At 37.1% G+C, this 25,275-nt stretch overlaps 1 protein-coding gene across 1 annotated transcript in view; it reads right to left on the bottom strand.

Annotated features, from left to right (window-relative positions):
- The window catches only part of USH2A (usherin), a 758,076-nt gene that overhangs the window by 364,311 nt on the left and 368,490 nt on the right, over positions 1–25,275 (bottom strand). The gene's annotated exons all lie outside the window — the stretch shown is intronic.

Below are 25,275 nucleotides of genomic sequence, written 5' to 3'. Positions count from 1 at the left end.
TTGTCTTGCAGGGTTTTGCACATATCTTCAGCATAGCACTTACAACACTGTGTCACAATGATTTGCTTCCATGACTATCTGATCCATTAGACTGAACACTATAAATGAAGCATTTTGCATCCTCAATATCTAGCACAATGCTTGGCTCATTGTAGGTTTGAATATATGTTTGAATAAAAGAAGAAAGAATAAATGATATGATCTAGATATAGTTGAGCTAGGTATGAAAGCTGATCAAGAGAGTGGGCTAGTACCCTAGCCAGCAATAATCTCTCCCTCCCCTGAAATTCTCTAGTACTTTATATCTGTCTGCCTCTCTAATGGATACTATATTCTCTTGCATTAAAAGAAATTAATTTATAATTTACTAATTCAATTCTGAAATATCCCAAACACTTTGCTTACAAAGATACTCAATAACTATTTTGTTGAATGAATCTAAGCAAAGTTCAGTCAACTTTACCAAGGTTTAAACATCAGTCACATTTTTATACTACTAGAAATAGTCATTATTTTCTGAAATACTTTTGAAATAAGGTAGTTACAATGTAAGCAACATCCTCTTAAAGATCATTAACCTTGAACCATTACAATTTCATGTTTAAAAGATGAATGAAATGCAACCTAATTCAGGGAAATAGATTTTGCATTGCACTGACAGCAAAAGTAAACTGGGAAGAGAACACTTTGATTTTCATGCAAAGTATAATCAATTGGTTAAACATGTAGGTCATCAGAAGAAAGGCAAAAAAAAAAAATAATTTTACACTAAATATAGTTACTCTAGAACAAAAGGTGATTATCAAGAAGAGACTTGCAATGGTTTTGATTAAGGCTTGTTTGCTTCACAATTTTATCCTACAGGTATTCAATGGTACCAAGTTGGGGGGGGGGACCCTCTGGCATGGGGTCAGAAGATGTTATAAAGACACTTTGAAGTTGGTGCTGAAACAGCATGGCCTTGCCAGGGACTTCTGGAGATGGTAGGGACAGCTACACCATGTGTGCACAAGTCAGACAGTACTGGGGTGCTTTCATTTGGAAAAACATTCTGTGAAACTTACAAAGTTAAAAAGTCATGAGAACAGTGGCCTCAGATGCTGAAAAGTGAGTAAACTATTATTTACTGCATGAAAACATCATGCAAAAAACCAGGTCCTTCTAGCAGATTCAATCTTGGCCAAAACTATAATGTGTTCATATACTAACATATTATATCTGTTGTTTCCCTGTTTTCATCATTTTCTGATTCTCAGGAACCTGGTGACCACAGCCTTTCATCCCTCCCATCTGTCTGAATTCTTTGCATTCTTGAGAAAGGGAAGCTGGGGATATGACTCAAAAGCCAGTGTCAGAAGCAAAACCAAGGAGGACACAGAACCTAGAAGTAAAAGGGAATTGCTGATGGGTAAGTCAGTGTGACTAGAGAAAATCTGTAGTATTTGAACATGAAAATACAGCTATCTTTTTCTGAAAGGATATGCCCCAGCCATAAATTGTATTGCATGGGGCTGATTCCAAATGACTTTGGAATATTTTGCATGAGAATCTCTCCTAGTCATACAAGAGTGTATTGGTTAGCTGCAAACCAGACTGGATGCTACAAAGTTCTTTTGCCAGTGAACTCTTTGTGGGGCAGTTTTCTTGCTTTCTTCCCTTCTAGCTTGTTGAGGCATGGATTTGGCTATCTACTTTGCAGTTGATGAGGAAGTCATAACATTCAAAGGTGGACTGATACTTACTTGTATGTGTTTGCTGGGACAGACTTACATATTTGGGAGTCCTTTGTTATCTCAAACCGGTGGGGTCAGAAGGCATTAACATGGTATCACCATATCACAGTAGTTTCTCATCACAGAATTCCCCACTCTCTTTTACACTACAGCCTCCATGCTTTGAAGGCAACCTTGATCACAGAACTCCTAAACTCACCCAGAATATCAGCCTTGAATGGGAGTATCTTCTTGTATTAGTTCCAGGATTACTGTCTGTGCCTGGATTCTATTCTGACTAAATGTGCTCCTCCAAAGATTGGGAAGCATCTATGTATATGACAGTCAGGACTAGGGGAGACCAGGATGAAGAAGTGAGCATGCTTAGAAGGGTCATGTTGCTAGAGAGAGCTGGTATGACTGCTGACCCAGGATTGAAGTAGAAAATACCAAATCTTGTCAAGTCCTCCATCCATAGTTAGATTTAGGGTGAAACTTAGATGAAATCTAAATATAAATCTAAACCACTAGACCATTTAAGGTATTGAGAAATTTATGGGTGAGAATGTTGTTGCATTTTAGGAGATTAGCATGGCTTTAAATTGAATGTTGACTGGGGTTTAAGGCTGTGTATGCTATAAACTATGAACAGTGCCACAGAAAACATAGAACAGAGCAAGAAGAATCAGGAGTGCTTGGTAGTTTTAAAGCTAAGAGTCAGGGGTATTAACTAAATTTATTGTCATAATCATTTTGCAACATATGCAAGTCATGTTGTTCACCTTAAACTCATGAAGTAATTATGTCAACTATATGCCAATAAAACTGAAAGAAAAAAAAAAAGGCAAGAGTCAGTGGAGGCAACAGCAGCAAGAATGATGTTTGAGCAAAGACCTAAAAGGGGTGAGGGTAAAAGTTATGGGGATTCTAAGCAAAGGACCATTCCTGGAGAAGAAACAAGCAAAGCAAAGGCTTAGAAGGAGGAACATCCCTGGAATGGACATGGCAAGGAGGCCGGTGTGGCTGGAGCAGGGCAAATGAGGCAGAAAGAAGTAAGAGATGACATCAGACAATAAGGGACCAGATCACATGAGCTTTGTAGGTCTTCACATGGATTTGGGGTTTTAGTTTGAGATAACCTACTTAGGAAGCCATGAGAAGATTTTGAACAGAGCAGTCAGATAAGGACTTGGTGAATATCACTCTGGGTGCTAGGTAGAGTACAGATTATGGTGAGCAAAGAACATAAACATTCTTAGTGTATAAAAATGAAACTGCTTTTTGTATATTGATTTTGTATCATTCAACTTCACTGAATTTGTTTACTAGTTCTACCAGATTTTTTGGTCCTGTCTTTAGGAATTTCTGTATATAATATCATGTCATCTGCAAACAGAGACAATTTTATTTCTTGCTTTCCAAGATGCCTTTATTTTTCTTGCTTGATTTCTTTGGCTAAGACTTCCAGTGCTATGTTGAATAAAAGTGGTGACAGAGTGCATCTCTGTCTTGTCCTGGTCTTAGAGGAAATGCTTTCACTTTTCACCATGGAATACGATGTTAGCTTTGAATTTGTCACATATAGTCTATATTATGTTGAGGAATATACCTTCTACACACAATTTTCTGAAAGTTTTCATCTTGTTGAATTTTGCTAAATTATTTTTGCATCTATTGAGATGATTATATGATTTTTATTTTATTAATGTGGTGTATAACATTTATTGATTTCCATATATTTTTAACTACCTTAGAATCCCAGGGATCAGTCCCACTGATCATGGTGTACTATTCTTTAAATGTGCTGTTGAATTTGGTTTTCTGCTCTTTTGCTGAAAAATTCTGCATGTATACATCAGGAGTATTGGCCTATAATTTTCTTTTTCTGTAGTGTCCTTATTTGGCTTAGGTAGCAAGGTAATGCTGGTCTTGTAAAATGAGCTTGGGAATCTTCCCTTCTCTTCAATTTTTTGGAAGAGTTTGAGAAAGACTGGTGTTAATTCTTCTTTAAATATTTGGTAAATTCACCAGGAAAATTATGTGGCCCTGAGCTTTACTTTATTGCAAGGTTTTTGATTACTGTTTCAATTGCCTTACTAGTAATTGGTGTGTTCAAATACTCTATTTCTTCATGATTCAGTCTTGGTAAGTTATATGTTTCTAGGAATTCATCTATTTCTTCTAAAATATCCAATTTGTTGGTGTATAATTGTTCATAGCAGTCTCTTATGAGCCTTTGCATTTCTGTGGTATCACTTGTAATATCTCCTCTTTCATTTCTGATTTTCTGTTTTTTAATTAGTCTAGCTAAAAGTTTGTCAACTTTATCTTTTCATAAAAGTAGCTCCAGATTTTGTTGATTTTTCCTACTCTTTTTTAATCTCTATATATTCATGCTCTAATCTTTTATCTTTCCTTCCTTCTGCTAACTTTGGGCTTAGTTTGCCCTTGTTTTTCTAGTTGTTTAAGGTATCAAGGGAGGTTGTTTATTTATGATAGTTCTTTTTTCTTAATGTAGGCATTTACCAGTATAAATTTCTTTTTTAGAACTGCTTGCTGCATCTCATAAATTTTGGTAGCATGTGTTTTTATTTTCATTAGTTTTGAGATTTTATTTGACTTCCCTTTTGATTTCTTTTTTGACCCACTGGCTGTTCAGGAGTGTATTTTTTAATTCCCACACATGTGTGAATTTTTCAGTTTCTCTCCTGTCATTGATTTCTAGATTCATACCATTGTGGAGAGAAAGGATATTTGGTTTGATTTCAGTTTTCTTACATCTTCTAAGGCTTATTTTGTGACCTAACATATGCTCTATCCAGGAAAATGTGCACTTGAGAAGAATGTATATTCTACTACTGTTGAGTAGAATGTTCTGTATATGTCTGTTTGGTCTATTTGGTTTAAAGTGAAGTTCATATCCAATATTTTTCTTTTGATTTTCTGTCTAGCTGATCTATCCATTCTTGAAAGTGGATTATTGAAATCCTTTACTATTATTGTACTATTGTCTATTTCTCTCTTCAGATCTGTTAATATTTGCTTAATATATTTATGTGCTCTTATGTTGGGTGCATATTTATTTATATTTGTTATATCTTGTTGATAAATTAACCCTCTGTCATTGTATAATGATCTTGTCTCTTGTTACTGTTTTTGACTTAAAGTCTGTTTTGTCTGATATTTGTATAGCTTTTCCTGCTGTCTTTCAGTTTCCACTTGCATGGAATATCTTTTTCCATCCCTTCGCTTTTACTCTATGTGTATCTATGTGTGTCCTTAAAGCTGAAGTGAATCCCTTGTAGGCAGCATATAGTAGGATCTTGTTTTTTAATCCATTCGGCCACTCTATTCCATTTACAATTAACTATTGATAGGTAAAGACATATTAATACTATCTTAGTAATTGTTTTTTGGTTGTTTTGTAGTTTCGTTATTCCTTTCTCCCCCTTCTGCTGCCTTTCTGTGGGAATTAATGATTCTCTGTAGTGGTATGCTTTGATTCTCTTCTACTTACCTTTTGTATATCTACTGTATGTTTTTGATTTGTGGTTACCATGAGGATTACAAAACATCTTATAGACATAACGGTCCCTTTTAAGTTGATAACTAGTTAACTTCAATCACATACAAACACTCTACTCTTTTACTCCCCCCATCCATATTTTATGTTTGTGCTGTCTCAATTCACATCTTTTTATATTGTGCATCCATTAAGGAATTATTCTAGCTATAGTTATTTTTAAAACTTCTGATCTTTAAACCTTTATAGTAGGGTTAAGTGATTAACATACCACCATCTCACAGTATTAGGGTATTCTCAATTTGACTATGTACTCACCTACACCAGTATGTTTTAGATTTTGATATATATTCATGTTACTAATTAGCATTGTTTCATTTCATCTTGAAGAACTCTTTTCATCATTTCTTTCTTAAAAATTAATTAATTAATTAATTTATTTATTTATTGGCTGCATTGGGTCTTTGTTGCTGCACAGGGCTTTCTCTAGTTGCAGAAAGCAGGGGCTACTCTTCATTAAGGTGCATGGGCTTTTCTTGTTATATAGCATGGGTTCTAGGCACACAGGCTTCAGTTGTTGTGGCATGTGGGCTCAACAGTTGTGGCTTGCACGCTCTAGAGAGCAGGCTCAGTAGTTGTGGTGCACGGGCTTAGTAGCTCCACAGCATGTGTGATCTTCCTGGACCAGGGCTCCAACCTGTGTCTCCTGAATTGGCAGGCAGATTCTTAACCACTGTGCCACCAGGGAAGCCCCATCATTTCTTTATAAGACAGGTCTAGTGGTGATCAACTCCAGATTTTGTTTGTTTGTGAAAGTTTTTATGTCCTTCATACCTGAAAGACAACTTTGCTAGCAAAAATATTCTTGGTCAGCTTTTATTTTTCTTTCAACACTTTGATTATAGCATCCAACTCTCTATCTGTAAGGTTACTGCTTAGAAATCCACTGATAGACTTATGGAAGTTCCTTTATTTGTGAGAATTTTTTCCTCTTTTTGCTTTTAAAATTCTTTCTTTGTCTTTGATTTTAGACAATTTTGTTCCTAACGTGTCTTGGAGAAGATCATTTTGGATTGAATACTTGGGGTGACTTATTGCCTTCTCAAACTTCTATGTCCAAATCTCTCCCCAGATTTGGGTAGTTCTCAACTATCATTTCTTTTAATAAGCTTTCTGCCCCTTTCTCCCTCTCTTATCTTTCTGGGACTCCAGTGATGTATAAATTGGTTCTTTTAATGGTATCCCATAATTCATGTAAGCTTTCTTCACTCTATTTCATTCCTTTTTGCTCCTCTGACTAGATGATTTCAAATGACCTGTCTCCTAGTTCATGAATTCTGCTTGGTTGAGTCTGCTCTTGAATCTCTCTATTGAATTTTTCAGTTGAGTCATCATATTCTTCAACTCTAGGAATGCTGTTTTTTGTTTGCCTTTTTTTTTTTTTTAATGATTTCTATTTCTTTGTTGAGCTTCCTATTTTGTTTACCTTATTTCGTTCAGTTTTTGATCTTCATTTTCTTGTAGTTCATTATATTTCCTTAAGAGGATTATCCTGAACTCTTTGTCAGACAGTTCATAGACCTTCATTTGTTTAGAGTTAGTCATTAGAGTCTTATTAGTTTTCTTTGGTGGTGTCACATTTCCTTGATTATTCATGATCCTTATGGATCAAGGTGTCTGCTCATTCAAGGAAGTAGGCATCTTTTGATTACCTAGGGCCAGCCTAATGTCTGGTGCCTGGATCCACTGGGGCAGGCCTGGCACTTGAGTCTGTGGTGATGGCCCCGGGACCTGTATCTATGTGAGTGGACATGGATCCTGGTTCTGGGGAGCAAACCGGGTGCCATGAACTACAGGGTGGGCCCAGCATCTGGGTCTGCAGCAGCTGGTCCAGTGATGTTGGGTGTTCCAGGAGCCTGGTATTATGAGAGCCAACCTGGGGCCTGAGGACATGAGGGCTGGCTTGGAGCTAGGGCAAGCCTGGACCTGGAACTACAGGAGTCTGCCTGTGACCTGGGGCCTCAGGAGCTGGCTTGTAGGTTGTGTCTGTGGCAGCTGGTTTTGCAAATGGTCAGGTCAAATGCGTAGGTATGCGTGTTGAAGGTGGACTTAAAACTGAGGCTGAAGAGGCTGAGCCTGGTACACGGGGGCAGCCTGAGGCCACTGGGGCTGGCCAGAACCTGGGTGGGCCAGTGGCCTGGTTTCCTGTTGGTCTGCTGTGAGCCTGGAGCTAACAAAGACATCTGGAACTGGACGAGTCACCTGGAGCCACTGGGAGCTGTTGCTGGGGTGAGCTGGGGCCTTGGCATTGCAGAAGGCCGCTAGGAGCCTGGTGTCATGGAAGCTACCTAAAGCTGCAAAACCTGTCTGGGGCTGCTATAGCCAGAAGGTGCCAGGGTGAATCAGGGGCCTAGATTTGTGGGAGGATGCAGAGTGCCACCTAGGGTATTAGGAGTCAGCCTGGTGCTGGGACAGGCCAGCTGTGGAATCTGTAGTGAAGTCAAGTGCTCACTTTACTCTCCTTCTCCCAGGGAGAGAGTGTCTGTCTCCATGCTGGGATGCCTGGGCTTGGGATAGTGTGGGGATAATGTGAATCTATCTTTCTTACCTTCTCTAATGTATCTTTTTTATTCTGTGCTTTACCCATGTGCTATAACCCCTTACCTGGAATACTTGGCTCTTATGAAGGTATTTTCATGTGCAGGTAGTTTTTCAAATTGATACTTCCTGCAGAGGAAAAGGCAAAAAAATCCCTCTGCCATCATTTTGCTAATATCACTCCAAGAGGCTCTCTGGATATGTTTTAAAGGCAAAGCTAATAAGATTCTTTAGTGCATTGTAGGTAGGGTGCAAGAAAGAAGAGCCAAACTTGACTCCAAGATTTGTGGCTTGAGCAAAGGCAAAAACAAAGTAATGATTTATTGGGTTGAAGACCACATACAAAATAAGTTTTGAAGGAGAAGATTAAAAATTCATGTTTTTTGGTGCTGGAGGAATCAGGCTCCCTGACTTCACACTATACTACAAAGCTACAGTCATCAAAACTGGACAGCTACATGTAAAAGAATGAAATTGAAACTTTCTCTAACACCATATACAAAAATAAACTCAAAATGGATTAAAGATCTAAATGTTAGTCCAGACACTATAAAATACTGAGAGGAGACCATAGGCAGGACATTCTTTGACATAAATCAAAGCAATATCTTTTTGGATCTGTCTCCTAGAGTAATGAAAATAAAAGCAGAAATTAAAAAATGAAACCTAATTAAACTTTAAAGTTTTTACAGAGAAAAGGAAACCATAAACAAGGAAAAAATCTACAGAACGGGAGAATATATTTGCAAACAATATGATTGACAAGGTATTAATTTCAGCTCATACAGCTCAACATCAAAAAAATAAACAACCCAATCAAAAAATGGGCAGAAGATCTACACAGACATCTCTCCAAAGAAGACATACAGATGGCCAACACACAAATGAAAAAATGCTCAACATTGCTAATTATTAGAGAAACGCAAATCAAAACTACAATGAGGTATCACTTCACATCAGTCAGAATGACCATTGTCAAAAAGTCTACAAATAATGAATGCTGGAGAGGCTGTGGAGAAAAAGAAACCCTCCTACACTGTTGGTGGTAATATAAATTGGTGCAGCCACTATGGAGAACAGTATGGAGGTTCCTTAAAAAACTAAAAACAGAACTACCATATGATCTTACAATCCCACTCCTGGACATACATCTGGAGAAATTCTAATTCGAATTATTTACAGTAACCAAGACATGGAAGCAACCTAAATCTCCAGTGATAGATAAATGGATAAACAAGATATGGCATATATATAAAACTCAGCCATAAAAAAAGAATGCAATAATGCCATTTGTAGCAATATGGATGAACTTAGAGATTATCATACTAAGTAAAGTAAGCCAGACAGTAAAAGACAAATATCATATGATATTGCTTATATGTGGAATCTAAAAAAAAAAAAAAAAAGATACAAATGAACTTATTTACAAAACAAATAAACTTGCAGACATAGAAAACAAACTTATGGTTACCAAAGGGGAAGGGTCAGGGAGGGATAAATTAGGAGTTTGGGATAAACATATACACACTACTATATATAAAATAGATGATCAACAAGTACTATTGTGTAGCACAGGGATCTATACTCAGTATTCTGTAGTAACCTATAAGGGAAAAGAATCTGAATACATATATTCAGATTGACTCTGCTGTACACCTAAAACTTACACAGCATTGTAAATCAACTATAATTCAATTAAAAAAGTTCACATTTTAGACATGGCAAGTTGAGATGTTAATTAGACAACCAAGTGGAGATGTCAATTAGGCAATTGGAATACAATTTTGGAATTTCAAGAAGTGCTGGCTTGAGATGTAATGTGGGAAGTCATCATCATATAGATGGCACTTAAAATGGATGGGAACACAAACGGAGTGAGTGCAGATAGAGAAGGTTTAAGGACCCAAATACTAAGATGTCAACCTTAAGCTGTCTGGGAGAAAAGCAGAAATCAACCACGGAGACCAAGAAAGAGCAATCAGTCAGCTATGAAGATTTGATGTCCTGGAGGTCAAATGAAGCAAATGTTGTAAGGGTGATAAGCCTAATAAAAGGAGGACTAAAAATTGACCACTGGATTTAGCAATATGGCAGTCATTCATATTTGTGCAATAGAAGTTTCAGTGAGGTTATGGGCATCAAACCCTGACTCAAGTGGGTTTATGAGGGGATGAAAGAAGAGGAATTAGAGGCAGTGAATATAAGCAACTTTTTCAAGAAGTTTTGTCACAGAGGAAAGCAGAGAAGTGAAACAAGAGATGGAAGGTGAGTAGAGTTCAGAGAAGAATTTTTTTAAATAATGAAACGAGATAAAAATTACGTTGTATGTTGATGGGAATGGCCCAACAGAGAGGGCAGAATTGGTAATGGGTGAAAGAGGAGAGAATTTCTGGAGCTTTGTCCTTGATCATGTGGAAGACTGGAACCAAGTATGAAAGTGGAGAGTCTGTACCTAGAAGGAGCGTGGGCAGATTATTTACAGTAATAGGAGGGAAGGCAGACTATGTGTGTACAAATGCTGGCCGGTGAGAAGGTGGTGGGAGTGAGTGGGATTTATCTTATAACTACTTCCATTTTCTCAGTGAAGAAGGAAGCAAGATCATCAGTCCAGAGGGATCTTTTGATTCCCCAGAGTAGCACCCTACAGTGGCCACCTATTCCTCTTAGAATGAAATATACTAGTGGTCAGTGAGATGCTACTTGATTTGACAAATATTTACTTCTCATGTCTTCCATACACTGGACATTTCTGTCCCTTCATGTTCTTCTAACACTGCAATCTTTCTCCTCCAGGCCTTTGTAGGTGCTGTTTCTTGCAACTAAAATCTGTTTTCTCCCTCTTTGTACTTGGCTGAATTTACTTCATCCTTCAGGCTCATCCTCTTCTGAGTGGTCTTTCTTGATAATCTAACAGCATGTCCCACCACCATTCATCCCCAGGTACTCTCTGTCATATCATCTTGTTTAGTTACTTATCATAATTGCCAAAACATGTCAGAAATTGCCGTGTCATTGACTTCTTGACTCTATCTCTCTCCTAGGAGGATGTAAACTCTTTGAGTAGAAAGATATTTTCTATCATGTTCACCAAGATGTCTTCAGGATTGGTGAGATCCAGTAAGTACAGTTTTATTTATTGAATAAATGAATTGAGCAAGACCAGAGGGAGACCTCCATCTATGCCCCTTACCCAGATTGCCAAATTTTCACAGAAATAGAGTAATATCCAAAATTCTCCAAGAATCTATTAAATACAATTTGTCAGACCAATGTAATTGTAAGATGAAGGTAATTCACTATAAAAAGGCAAGAAAAAGGCAAAGTTGTACTTGTTTGAATGCCAAAACATAATTCTCAAACAAGAATACTTCATTAAAAAACCCAGAAGATGGAGATACACCAAAATCTTAAAGAAGATGTGGTACATATATAAAAGGAATATTACTCAGCCATTAAAAAGAACGAAATAATGCCATTTGCAGCAACATGGATGGACCTGGAGATTATCATACTAAGTGAAGTCAGACAAAGAAAGACAAATATCATATTATATTGCTTACATGTGGACTCTAGGAAAATAATACAAATGAACTTATTTACAAAACAGAAACAGACTCACTGACTTAGAGATTTAACTTACAGTTACCAGGGGGTAAGGGTAGGGGGGAGTTTGGGATTGATATGTACACACTGATACATTTAAAATAGGTAACTAACAAGGACCTACTGTATAGCACAGGGAACTCTGCTCAATACTCTGCAGTAACCTAAATGGGAAAAGAATTTGAAAAAGAACAGATACATATATATGTATAACTGATTCACTTTGTGGTACACCGAAACTAACACAACATTGTTAATCAGCTATACTCCAATACAAAATAAAAATTAAAAAAAACTACAATCTATTAAGGAGAAAAATTTTAAAAATATTAACAGCGGTTTTCTCAAAGTGAGGGGCATGCAGATGAGTTAAGTGTTTTGGTTACATATATTTTTCAAATTCTATGATATACATGTATATATTAGATGGAGAAAAGACAGACATAGTTTACCAATATCAATTCATCACTTAAGAAAACGTATGCCCAAGACCTAGTTGACACATGCCCTGTTACACTTCCTATGTCATCATACTTCTCCTTTCCTCAGTGACTTCAGCATTGGCTCAGTTTTCTTTTCAATCATAATCCCTTTTTTGGCAGCTCCAACATCCTCAAGGATGACTCATCTCTGAATCTGGCTTCACTTTAACTTCCTCAAGTGTAATGCCCTTCACTTCTGCTTCATTTATTCAACAAGCCGCATAGTTATACCAACTACTTGATCATCTTTGGAACTATTTCCAAGATTCTTAATCTAAAATATGCCCTCTTCAACCACAAACTATTAAATTCCCACCTCTTCCATTTGTCATATCCATACAATCACTCCTCTGCCACCACATAATGCGCAGCCTCTTAATATCTTATTTCCAGAGTATTCGAACATTTGCATTTTCCTTGCTATGATCTTTGATCACCCATTTCAAAGCCATACTCTTGGGTCCCTAGTGTTCTCCACCTCCCTAATCCTCTTCTATGTCTGCTTTCCCACTTCCTAGATCTGGATAAATCTCATCATCTTATTTCTCTAACACTTCTATCTCTGAGATATGACTGAGAGGCATTTGCTGAACATACTGAAACAATCAACTATAATTCTAGGTTTTCCAATTTCAATTGGATCCTTGTCACGCCTCAGAATTGCCCTGTTACCTTGTTTCTCCCTTCATTGTATTGATTTTTTTTTCTTCTTTCCTGGTTTGGCCAGTTCTCTGGAGGAACCAAGTGGGGTCTAAAATTGTAGACCTTAGGTACAGCTTCCTTCTCTGAGCCTCTGTCGTGCTTGGTATCTCTACCACAGGGAGCCAAGATCAATGTGTTTGTCATCCTAACCTATGTCTTTTTTCTTTCTGCTCTTCCCTAGCCCTGACCTTCATTTAAATTCTCATTTAAATTTTTCATTTCCTCATTTAAATGTTCATCAAATTATACCTTCAGAATTTATCTACAAAATGGGAACTCTTTATAAAACATAATGTGTCTGCTCAGAAAGCAGAACGAGACCCCTCCTGGACAGAGGGGAACAGAGAGGACTTGAGGTTCAGATATAATGTTTGGTAGAAACAAGAAGTGCATAGATCCTCCTCTTCTCCATCTCAGGTTCCCCATACTGATGGAATAAAGATAGAAGGAAGGAGAAATAAATGTGCAGGCTCTTGGGAAGAGGGGCTCTAACCCCTGTTTCTAAGGTAGAGTTCCAGGGCAGAGACAGGCCCCAGCCAAAGTAAAGACCTTGGTGCATGTAGGCAGGTGGGGCCACAGGAAACATGGTAAAAATTTGTTTCCCAGGTGGGACACAGAGGCAGTGGAGAGATCTACTAGATCTGAGGGATCATCTCAATAGTAATCCCTTTGCATAGAGAAGGAAAGTGTCATGGATGGCCATACTCTACATGCCAAGAAATTATGTAAGACCCTGGAAGGTTTCACACCACTGGGGGAGGGGAGGAGACCCCCTGAGAGTGACTGTGGTTCATTTGCTGCTAACTAAATGGTATGGGAGTAAAGTCAGATAGTAAAGTTGAGCTATAGAAATAAATACATAGATATTCACAGAAACAGAACTATAGGTAGATGTCTTAACGACTGAGATTTATAAAGGCTCCACGCTCAACTGACACTTCACTTATGCCTATGATGACCATACAGCCAAGATTTTCACATCTATGCAGAATAAACATTTTCTCCAATTTTTTAAAGATAAGTTAATTTCCCCACACACAAAATACTTTGTTAGGTCACATATCTGCTTTGGGAAATCTGATTGCTATGGCTTTGTTACAATAGGAATTGAGGCTTTTCTTTTGATTCTAAAAATTTTAAAACTATCAGCTCAATAGTACAAAAAGAGCCAGTCTGATTGAATAGTCTTTTTGACTTTCAAGTCATTTTTATGCTTGTCCTGTCCACCCCAAAGTGGATTATTCTCAATGTGTTTCCATGAGATGAAGTGTCACCAGTGTCCTTTGAATGATGAGGCATGAAAAAAAAAGGGGATAGAACCTAAAGTGATACATGGTAGAAGAAGCTGCCTGGGTGACCTGGTTGGCAAATCCTTGGTGAAACGGGAGGAGATGGTGAGGATGAGGGGAAAAAAAAATAGAGAAAGAAAAAAGGAGGTGGAATCAGGTGGGGGAAAGAGTAGCTGTGTGAACAAGGAACAAATGGAATGGGAGATTTTTAAAAAAGAATTAATTATAAGAGCAAAAAAGTTCCAGGGGAAGCAGACTAAGGCATTCTTGGGGGGTGAAGCCATAAACAAAATCACCAATTTGAAATTTAAAGCAAAAAGGAATGTAATGGTAATTCTCTCCTCCCTGCCTGAGTGCAACTGATTCGGCAATTTGTCTGTACAGATGTGATTAGATCCTTCGAGGGCAACGTAATGGATCAATGGATTCAAACAATTGCAGGTATGTACATAAATCTGAGTCAGTAAATGGAAGTTGGGGGAACCCTCAAAACATAAGGCCACTGTTGGTCAGAGCCCCTGAACAGCAACATCTTGTGTCCCATTTGCTTGACTGCATGATTTGCATAAGATCAAACACAGGGAGTTGTGGACTGGGGAAAACAGGTCACTCTCACATGCATTAGAAATGGATCCACAGGCATTATTCTGAGACGTGTTACAAGAAAATGCATCCTGGTGCATGGAAACCTCACCGATTACTGTCAAGCAAACTATCATTTACAATACTGGTCATGAATTATATGCTATTTTAGGATTGATTTCATGCTGTTGTTCGGAGAATTTCATTGATCTCAATTTACGAAATGAACCGATAAGTAGGCAACGATTTTAACTCCTGGTGTAAACGGAGGATTTTCTATCTTCTCATCGGTTTCTTCCATCAGAAAGCTGAAAAGTACTTTTTGCTTATCATCTGATGCATGTTATCTGGTTCTTTTTCTGAGAACGTCCTAGTATTATTTTGCAAAGGAAAAATACAACTTTTTCCTGATTTTTCTCTCTATTTTCTGGGCATCCTGCCCACAAATCATCACCTGGATGTTGAAAAATGTGGGAACTATCTAGGTAGTCACCACATCTCCTTCTGTCATTTGGTATTCCAATTTGAGAACCAGGGCGAGGGCATGGTTCAGTGAGAACACATCTTAGGTGGCAGACCTGAGAGGTGTTGTGTTTTCCGCAGATGCTTGGGAAGCAGGGAGCTATGCCAGAAGCACGTGGCATGTCAGGGTGCGCGTGTCTCTGCCAGTGTAGAGCCCTTGCTCCACTCCTGCTTCTCAGCATTTTGATTCCAGAAAAATCAGATTCTGACCTTATAATTAATAAACACAGAGGCTTTCTTTAGCCTGAATATCATTGCTCTTCTGCTCCTCATAGAAACCTTTAACTTGCCACATGTTTCTCTTTGGCCAGGTGTGCAACTAACCATGACCGATGTCCAGTCCTGCGCTTTCAAACTAATGCACAGAGCTGGAATCCTTTGGCCCTGGCAATGACTCAGATATAGAACCACACCTAAACTACATTACTAAACTCCACAAATCTTCCATTTGTGCTTACAATATTTCCCACTTCATCAGAGAAATCCCCGTCCCTCCCTTTCATCAAAACCCTATTCAAATTTTATGTTATTCTTGGAGCATTCTCCTCAAAGGGTGCATGGTTTACACTCTGTTTAGTTGCCCTTTTAACAAATCTTCCTCGTGAGCATCTTTATCTCGGTCATATGTATTCACAATGTTACACACTATTTGAGGACAATAATGCATCTTATAGGTGGCCCTTTATGACTCCTAATACTTTGGACACTCCTGATGGTTGAAGAGTGAAAACAGCATCGCAATAAGACAACTGGAAACAAAGAGAGGAAAGCCCGGTCCCCCCACCAGGATAGCAGCAGGTGGCATGTGGAGGGGGAGCCCCGCCTGCTGGGAGTTGTCAGTCACTAGTTTGTGTTAATGAAGGATGATGCTTCCTCATTTTCCTCTTTCTCTCTGGCTGGTTAGAACAAAAGCCTTCCAAGCAAAACTCCTTAGGCTGACAGCATTCTTAGCCAGCTGTTTCCGAGTCTGGCTTTCTGAGCTTCTCTACTATTTGATTTGTAATAAATTACAGTATATTTAGCCCAAGGTTGTTTTTCTTGATTACTTTTATAATAATATAACCCTAGAGCAGTATTACCCCCCAAGCCCTCTCTCTCTACACACACACACACAAACATCCCACCCACTCCTCTACTTTTCCCTTGGACAGTGAGAGAGAGAATTAGGAAGTCAGCATCTGGCTTTCAATTTTCACAAATGCTTTTAACTCACAAACCAAAGAGAGAGCATAGAGATAACATTCCAGGAATATTATCTGAAAAACTTTAGTCATGCAACTTAGCTAAATATTTCTTGCAAAACTGGGGGACTTTTCCCAAGACTTAAATTGATATTTGCCACTATCATATTCCTTATTAATCCACGTGGATTAGTTTGCAGGAGGCACAGATTACCTACTCAAGGTGAAGCCAGTGAACAAGAGAAATATGAGTATTAGAATAAATGAGACTTATTTGTATATTCAGATTAATGAGATCTGTGAACTTTTGAGATAAATTCTATCTCTATCCATCTATCTATCAAAAAGGAAATAGCATTTAAATTGGTTTTCAGTGGTTTTAAATTGGTTTAAAGTGAAGACAGAGGGAGAAGACATCTTGGATGGAATGAATTGGTAAAAGGCATTGTGGTAGAATAACTCAGCACAAGCTTGGTGAGGAACGTTTAGCTTAGGTCAACAAAGTGCAGTTCAGCTCAGGCACAGGACATACGAAAGAAGCAAAGGAAATAGTGCTAGAAAGACAGGTTGGGGCCAGATTGGAAAGATCCTTGGATTCCAGTTGATAACATTCTAGTGATGATGCAATGGACCCACATATAACGGAGCTCGGGGTTAGGAAATCTTTGTCTAGTTGGGCCCTGCCATTAACTGTCGGCATGAATTTGGGCAAAACACTTGCCCTCACTGGCTCTTGGTTTCTTCATTTGTAAAAGAAGAAGTTTGTGTTCGATGCTTTTGAAGGTTAAACTCTTTATGTCTATTTTTCTAAGAAAAGTTGACATTTAGAACATTGTGATAAAAGTTTTTACTTCTTGGATATTTGCTCTAATAGTTACAGAGGCTTGGAGAGGATCACCTGTTTAATTCATCATAAAATGCTCTTGCAATTTAATCTGGAAAGAAACGCTAAGCAAATTGTCTTGCATACAAGAAGAGAATGTATAAAATGAGCACAATGCATTTCCAGGATGTAAATTGTAATGTTAGGGTGTAAATAAATATCTTACTCAAATTATGCTTCTACATCAACTTGTGAAAATACAATGCATCATAAGCAACCACCACATTTTTAGAAGCTGATGAAGCCTTCCGTGTCACAGCTAGAAGTAGTTTGTCCTATGATAAGACATTTACTGAATTGTCTATCCTTAAATTATTTCCATAGGATGACAGGTTCTTTTAAAAGGGTAATTTTCAAAGAATACTCTTTTGACATTCCTTCAGGAAAAACACTTCTGTTGTGAGTGTTCACATTATGACAGTGTCTAACTTTTTTTTCCTAAATTAATTGGTATTTTACTGATGATTTCTTAAAAGTTGTATATCTGTGATGATTAGTTTTAATGGTCAACTTGGGTAGGCTATGTTGTCCACTCCTTTGGTCAAAGACTAGTCTAGATGTGGCTGTGAAGGTATTTTTCAAATGAGATTAACATTTACAATGTTGACTTTAAGCAAAGCAGATTACCCTCCATAATGTGGGTGGCCTCATCCAATCAGTCGAAGGCCTTAAGAGCAAAGACTGAGGTTTCCTAAATAAGAAGGAATTCTGCCTCTCAACTGCATCATAAAAATTCTGCCTGAGTTTCCAGCCTGCTGGTGTGCCCTGTAGATTTTAAACTCAAGATGGCAACATCAACTCTTCCTTGGGTCTCCTGCCTGCTGAGCAGCCTTGCAGATTTCAGACTTGCCCACAATCACCCAAGCCAGTTCCTTAAAATAAAAATTTCTCCTCCTGTCTCTCTCCACCCCTGCCCCCACTCTCTCTCTCTCCTTCCCTTCCTCCCTCCCTCGCTCTTTCTATTTTTCTAACCCTAATACAAAGAGGGCCTCAACTGGAGTATAAGATACATTTAGATTTCTCTGGATGTATCTGGCCGAGCGGGCAGCCAGCACTCTGCATGAGAAATGAGAGTAGCATTCCTGGCACTAGAAGTGGGTTTCGCAGTCATGGAAAGAGGGAGCAAATGTGTGTGCTATGGATTCAGATATACCAGAGAATTCAGAACAGCTCATGAGATGGCCCAACAGGAGTCTGTCTGTACTGAAAACTGGGAACCATTTTGAAGAATTTACCATTAACGAAGAGGATGAGCATGCTTTGGTTCTCGGAAGAGAGAGATCGTTTTAAGATGAGCCTTGTGTTTGTTTACTCAGATGTCTTCCAGTTGAAAGTAAAAGCACAAAGACCTGTTTTGCTAAACTTTTTAAGATACTGGAATGCATTCAGTTTTCCTTCAGGACTCACTTAAGAAAGAGTAATGCAAGGAAGAAAGCCATTATTTTACCACCACTTTGATACCAGGAGGATGGAGAACATCAACACAGTATAATAGTAGATGGTACAGGATCCCACTGGGACAGCCCTACCTGGAAGAGCAATCCTAGTGCCCACCCAGCCTGGGGGATCTAAGGCGGCCCCTGGTGGGAAACTATTCCACCCGGTGTAGCAGTGGGAGAGACCCAGTTGCCTGCTAGAATAGCAGTGGAAGAGTAGCAGTGCTCCTGATGCCTGAACATGATGATGTTTGTCTAGATCAGGGCCATGGAAATACCCAATGGAGTTATTATGGCACTTGGCCAACTGGTATCAGGCTTGATCCTAAGTGCATGTGAGAAAACCCATATGCCTCTGCAGAAATGCATGTGGATTGCTTTGCAGGAGGCAGAGATCATCTACCAGAGGTGAGGGCAATGAAAAAATGCCACATGAGTCTTAGAACTAATGAGAATTATTTGTATATTCAGATTAATAAGATCTGTGAAAATGTGAGCTAAATCTATCTACTTATCCATCCATCCATCCATCCATGCATCCATCCATCCCATCACCATTAATCTAGGTCCACTTCAGAGTATAATCAACGGGTGCTCACTGTGTCAAATCTTGTGCTTTGGGAAACTGTATGCTTCTTAGACGGACAATGTCTTTAGAGCATGGATTCAGGAGAGAAAAGTGAAAATCGGTACAGTTTACAGGTGATAAAAGACAGGAGAATTGCATCGCTTTCTTTCTTTTATATAACCCCCAAACAACCTTCTCCCCTTTTCCTCTCAAAGACGGTTCAAAACAAACAAAAAAACCAAACCAAACAAAAGCAAAAAAAAACAAAACAAAAGAGATTAAGACATGGCTATTGACCTTGAGGAGAGAAAATAACAAAACCTTATTTGGGTAATAAGATAGACAGAGAGACAGACAGACATACCTTAACCATGTTTTATAAAAGTTAGAAAATATGGTATAAGGATCAGATGCAAGGCAGTATATCTGGATCAAGGATGGCTTGGCTATACCTAATATAGCAAAAACATACATTAGTATTACATTTACATGTAAATCATTTAAAATAACACCTGACATAGAATAGTATTTATTTGATAACTAGAAATAATGTTAATAAACATGATTATCCCCTAATTTATATAGTGATCTGCATTTTGCTCGTTTTATTCATAAAGCTGGTTATTCACGTTTTGGGTGTAATCGTATGTATTCACAAATTAAAAAATTAAAGTAGTACTCTACACTAGAGTACAAAATGAAAAGCAAAATCTCCCTCACATTTCCAATTCATAGTACTTAAAGTTTTAAACACTAGGATAAGAGACTTTGGAACAAACCAAAATTATTATGGTGGATTTCACTGATAAGGCTGGTATGAACTGTACCTGAGTTTGGTTAATAGCCATCTGATAAATTTCTTTTTTTTTTCTCTTTGATATTGTTGCTATTTTGTAAAGCTAAGACCCATCACAAAAGCAGGGAGGCAAAACTTGAAATACTATTGGACGGCATTACGGTGCAAGGAAACAAAAAACAGATAAGGAATCAGCAAAGACTTGGGTTTGGGTTTACAACCTTGATTTGTGTAAACATGAGTGAATCGCTGAAGTTTTAGGCTTTACTTTACAGTATATTATCTGTAACATCTCTACCTATAATTATTGTAAAGATAAAATAAGACAAATAGCCATAAAAGCATTTTATATCACAGGTAAGATAACAATTTTAAACCATCAACAACAGCAGAGGTTAACAAATTCTTTTAATGTAGATGCACTTCCACTAACTAATGCTCATAAATACTGCAAATAATATACAGTACTTTAAAAATGTTTATCCTGTAGTAATCTAAAGGTCAGATAAAAAATTTTCAGCTAAATCTAAAACAGATAGTCATTTTGGGCAAAGAAAGTGTATTTATATGACAATATATGCATTCAGAAATATCTTGTCTGTCATTTATTCCTTTATTCATTCCACAAACATTTGTTGTGCCTTATCTGCCATGTGCACCTACTATGTGTTTTATATGCTGAGATACAGCAGGTAAGATGTGTACAAAGTATTTTCAGATATCTCTTCTGAACTACACACTGCTTTGGGTTACGTTTTTCGAACTTCAAAGATGCTGTGCTTTTTCTGGTGTAGATATTTATTATACACCCATGAGTCCAAACCCCTTTAATTTTTATTGCTTCAATAAATTACAATATAAAAGACTAAGTGATTTGAGAAGAATATTTGTGCAAAATTACAAATGATAGTGTCTCTCCTGCAATGAAGACAGATACTTATGAGAGGAACTAATTTAGGGAAGAACTAAAGTTCTAGTGATTAACAACAAATTACAATGAGAATATTAGCGCCAAAACACTTATGGATACAAAATTGAAGATAATGTATTAGCATTAATATTTTACTATTAGTCCCCAAACGCTTGCATTTTCAGGCTCCTAATTTTTCATATTACACAGTAAATCACATATAAAAATAAATTATGAGAGTATTGATAAAATATAAATCCAGGTATTTATTCATGCTACTATACCCATCAGACAAAGGGAAAAATTAAGTTAATATGTAATGTGCCTGTTTAATTTGCCTTAGAGCCATCATCTCTTTGTCTCTTTATATTTGGTGAATAGCTTCACTAACACTGAAATTATAATGAACTTTTCTTAGACTTTCTGTGATAGCTATTTTACAAGATTTCTATTTCCTTAAACACACTCTGAAATATTCCCTAAATATCTTGATTAATGTTCAGTTAATGTTAGTATCTATGAACTAATTTTATTTACGGCACATCTTTTAAAATAGTCTAGTTCTTTACAATGATAGATCTGAATACTACTGTTATTAAAATAATGGAAGAAACACGAAAGTCAGACTTCAATTTTTATAAAATGTTTTTCAGAGGAAGAATTCGATAGATGCTGAATTTGAGGAACGTCTACTCAAAAGTTTGTGGGAGTTCAGTTTATACTAAAAGTATGTAGCTTTATGGAAAACATTTATTTGATTTATATTTTAAAAACCAAGCTTAACTTTATAGCAGTGATTCGGCTGCGAGGGAAATCTCTTAAAATTATCTATATAGTCTTTTCAACACCCTGAGTTCCAACCTAATAGAATTTACGACCGGCATCCTCTTGATTTTTGCATAATAGGGCTACACAAGTGGCAGAAAGTGACTTTCTAATCTTCCTACACGAAATAGATATTCAAATATTTGCATATTTGGTAGTATATCCCTAGGAGTTGCTGGACTTGTATACATTTCCACAGTAGGGTGGAGAAAAAGTAGAGAGGGCAGTACAAGAATATCATCTTTGCAAAATAGTCTTTAAAAGTTGGGATATATGAGATAAACTTCCCTGAACTCTATTGGAATTTTTTTTTTTTTGACAATTCTTTTTCTACTGTTCTAGGTTTGAATGCAGCTGGGAAGTACAGTAAACCTAGGGTTGGGATTTTTAGTCAAGCAAGCATGGCTTTGTTTAAGTCATAGGTCATTTACCAACACTCATATGAAGTTTCTCACTCATACTAAAACAACAATTTTATGCTTAAAATATGCATCAGTCTTTTGGTTCTGATTACATGGAACTGAATTGCATAGCTACTTCAAAGGTTTAAAATAATTGATGGATTTTTACATCCTTTAATATAATCAAATGAGTCACATTTATAGCCACAGGATGGCGCCTTTCAGGGGTTTTGCACAAATTGTGTGCTTATGAGTTTTGCATAGTCTGTGTAGCTGTATGATACAGAGAAATAAGAAGCAAATATTTACCCAATGGGTGTCAAGCATTGGGGTCACGTGTCACCTCTCTGATAACAATCAACTTCTCTGGCTGTCAGTCTCAGATAAATTAGTCTGTCTCTGAACGTCCCTCTGAATACCAGTCTGGCATCCTGTCGTATTGCCACATAATCATATCTGGTTTTCATATAAATGAAAAATTGATTTCTTCACTCTGAGAATGGTCTTTTTTGTTCCTTTGCTATAGGCGTAGAGCCTCCCATATCTTCAGGATAGAACATGAAAGATACAGTTCCTGCCCTCAAGGCATTCACAATCTAGTGAGAAAGACAACTAAGTCAACCAATAATTCCAGGAGAGTAGGCTAAATGATATGAGAGACAGGAACCCAGAGGGGAAAATTGTAAGCCACCTGTCTACACCCGCCAGTCAGTCCTTAATCAAACACTATGCTATTGTCTCAGCCTCTTGCATAAGTGGATGAACAAATGAATAGTGAATGAATGAAAGAACCACAAATTAACATCCTTAAAAATATTTTGTTCTCATATTCTTTAGGCTTCACTTCCCAAAAAAAGGAAGGAAAGAAAGAAGGAAGGAAGGGGTGGGGGGAGGAATAAATATTTGTCTGTTCAATTTTCACTACCTTGTTGTGCAGTTGTAATACAATCATTGCAAAGCATACCTACTGCTATGTGCTGAATGATACCCCTTCAAAATTCATACACTGACTCTCTAACCCCAGGACCTCAGAATGTGACTATATTTGGATAGAGGGTCTTTAAAGAGGTGATTACATTCAAATGAAGCTGTTAGTATGGGTCCTAATCCAATTCGACGGGTGTTTTTATAAGAGGAGGAATGTTGGACGCAAAGACACCAGGGAGGTACCTGCAGAGAGGAAAGACATGTGAGGACGTAGCCAGAAGGCAGCCATCTGCAAGCCAAGAAGAGAAGCCTCGGGAGAAACCAAACCTGCTGACACCTTGAGCTTGGACTTCTAGGCTCCAGGATTGTGAGAAAATAAATTCCTGTTGTTTAAGCCACCCCGTCTGATATTCTGTCATGGCAGCTCTCGAAACCTACCATTTCTGTGAGTGGATTAAAAGGATATATTATTCTTTCATGACCATAGTAAACTGAAGCGGGAACGCTATGCGGTCACGCAGCAGGACAGTCATAAAAATTCCAGTTTACAATGCATAACTTTTCATTACTGACTTTGAAGAAATGGGCCCTCTCCTATCAACACTACACTCTGCAGATCTATATTTTCTACATTTATCTCAATTTACGAGTACCCACTATTAGACAGCTCCCATTTGACATAAGTAGGCTTGCTTTAAATTTTAAAAACGAGAGCTAACATTTGAATGAGACATTTTAATTGACATGCTGTCTTTAAAAATACATTGATAATGGGATAAAGATATGAATGTTGTATTCATATTTTGACACCACTGAATATTATTAATAACGTAAGGAAATTTCCCATCCTCTTACTTTAAACTAAGCTAGTTGAGATTTGTGAGTTGGGAGTTAGAAAGCTAGCGCACAAAATTTTAGTCCTAGCTTTGTCATGAACTGGCTTCTTTGTGATTCCAGGCAAATCAATTCAGTTTTCAGAATCTCTATTTCCTCACCTGCCAAATGGGAATAAAACTGTTTAACCTTTATACATCCTTCGGTAATTTAAAGGCTCATAGAAACTGGTACATATAGAAATATTTTGAAAATATAAACTACCAAGAAAAATATCAGGAAAACTTTATCTGTTCTTGGGATGAGGAAATCTATCTAATTTTTTTTTTATCTGAGGAAGAAACTATGAAGAAAGGTATTTCTAGATTTGGCTACAAGTTTAAGCAAAAATGACTTCATTGAAAAACTACCATAAATGAGTTAAAAAAAAATACAAATGACAAAAATAGAAAAAAAGAATTACAGTGCCATGAAAATGGTAAGCATACTTAATGTATGTTAAAAATATTCACAAAATATGAAGAAGAATATATAACTTTAAATAATGTAGAAAAACATTTGGGGAATTAATTTTAAGAAATTAGAAATGCATACACACAAAATGTTACATAAAAGGATGTTGAAATTGCAGTGTTGTTTATTATAGAGAAAAATTAGAAATAATCTAAATATTGTAATGATTTACTTAAATATGTTGTGTAATATTTTAAAATACTGTGCAGTCATTGAAAGCGTAATTTAGAAAAACTTCGTAATTTGGTATTATGATCAATATGTATTATAAAATGGTAAAAGACTGTAAAATCAAAGATGTGTATATATGTGCATTAACAAAATAAGATTAGAAGACAGCAAATATAAATCAAAATGTAATTAGGCATTGTCTCTGGTAGGTGAAATTGTGGGCAATTTTTCTTTTATATTTTTTTCCAAATTTTCTTTAGTACTTATAATTTACCATTTTGTAATAATTTTATTTTTATATTATACTTAATTTTGAATGTTATCCATTCATATATATGCATGATACAAAATCTGAAAGATGGAAAAGAGCTTATATCAAAATTGTCTCCCGCTACTCATTTCCCAATTACCCAGTTCCCTTCCAGGAGCTTAGCAATTACTACACTTTTATGTGTACCTCCAGAGCGAGTCTAAATATATAATCAAATATACAAATGTTAGCATAGATATGCTTTTCTGCAGGAGCACTTCACAATATACTTTGAAGAAGCTATCCTATTGCTAAAGATCTGCCTGTTCTATTAAATGACCACACAATGTAACAGTGTACTTGCTAGTTATTAGCCATAAAGTGTTTAGCTAGGCTTCTACGGATATTCATCAGCCTTTTGACTTATATTACATTATAATAGTATGTGTCTGCATATGGCTAGAAAAATCAGTAACTTTGAACAATCTGAAGCATAATAAAATGTAAAAGTCTTCAAGATGCTTGGGATACTACCTGTTACTATGTTTTGATTACTTCTGTTAGTGT

This window comes from Hippopotamus amphibius, chromosome 3 (assembly GCF_030028045.1).
Source record: "Hippopotamus amphibius kiboko isolate mHipAmp2 chromosome 3, mHipAmp2.hap2, whole genome shotgun sequence".
Classification (NCBI taxonomy): domain Eukaryota; kingdom Metazoa; phylum Chordata; class Mammalia; order Artiodactyla; family Hippopotamidae; genus Hippopotamus; species Hippopotamus amphibius.
Note: the sequence above shows the minus strand (reverse complement) of the source record. Positions and strands in the feature narration are given on the sequence as shown.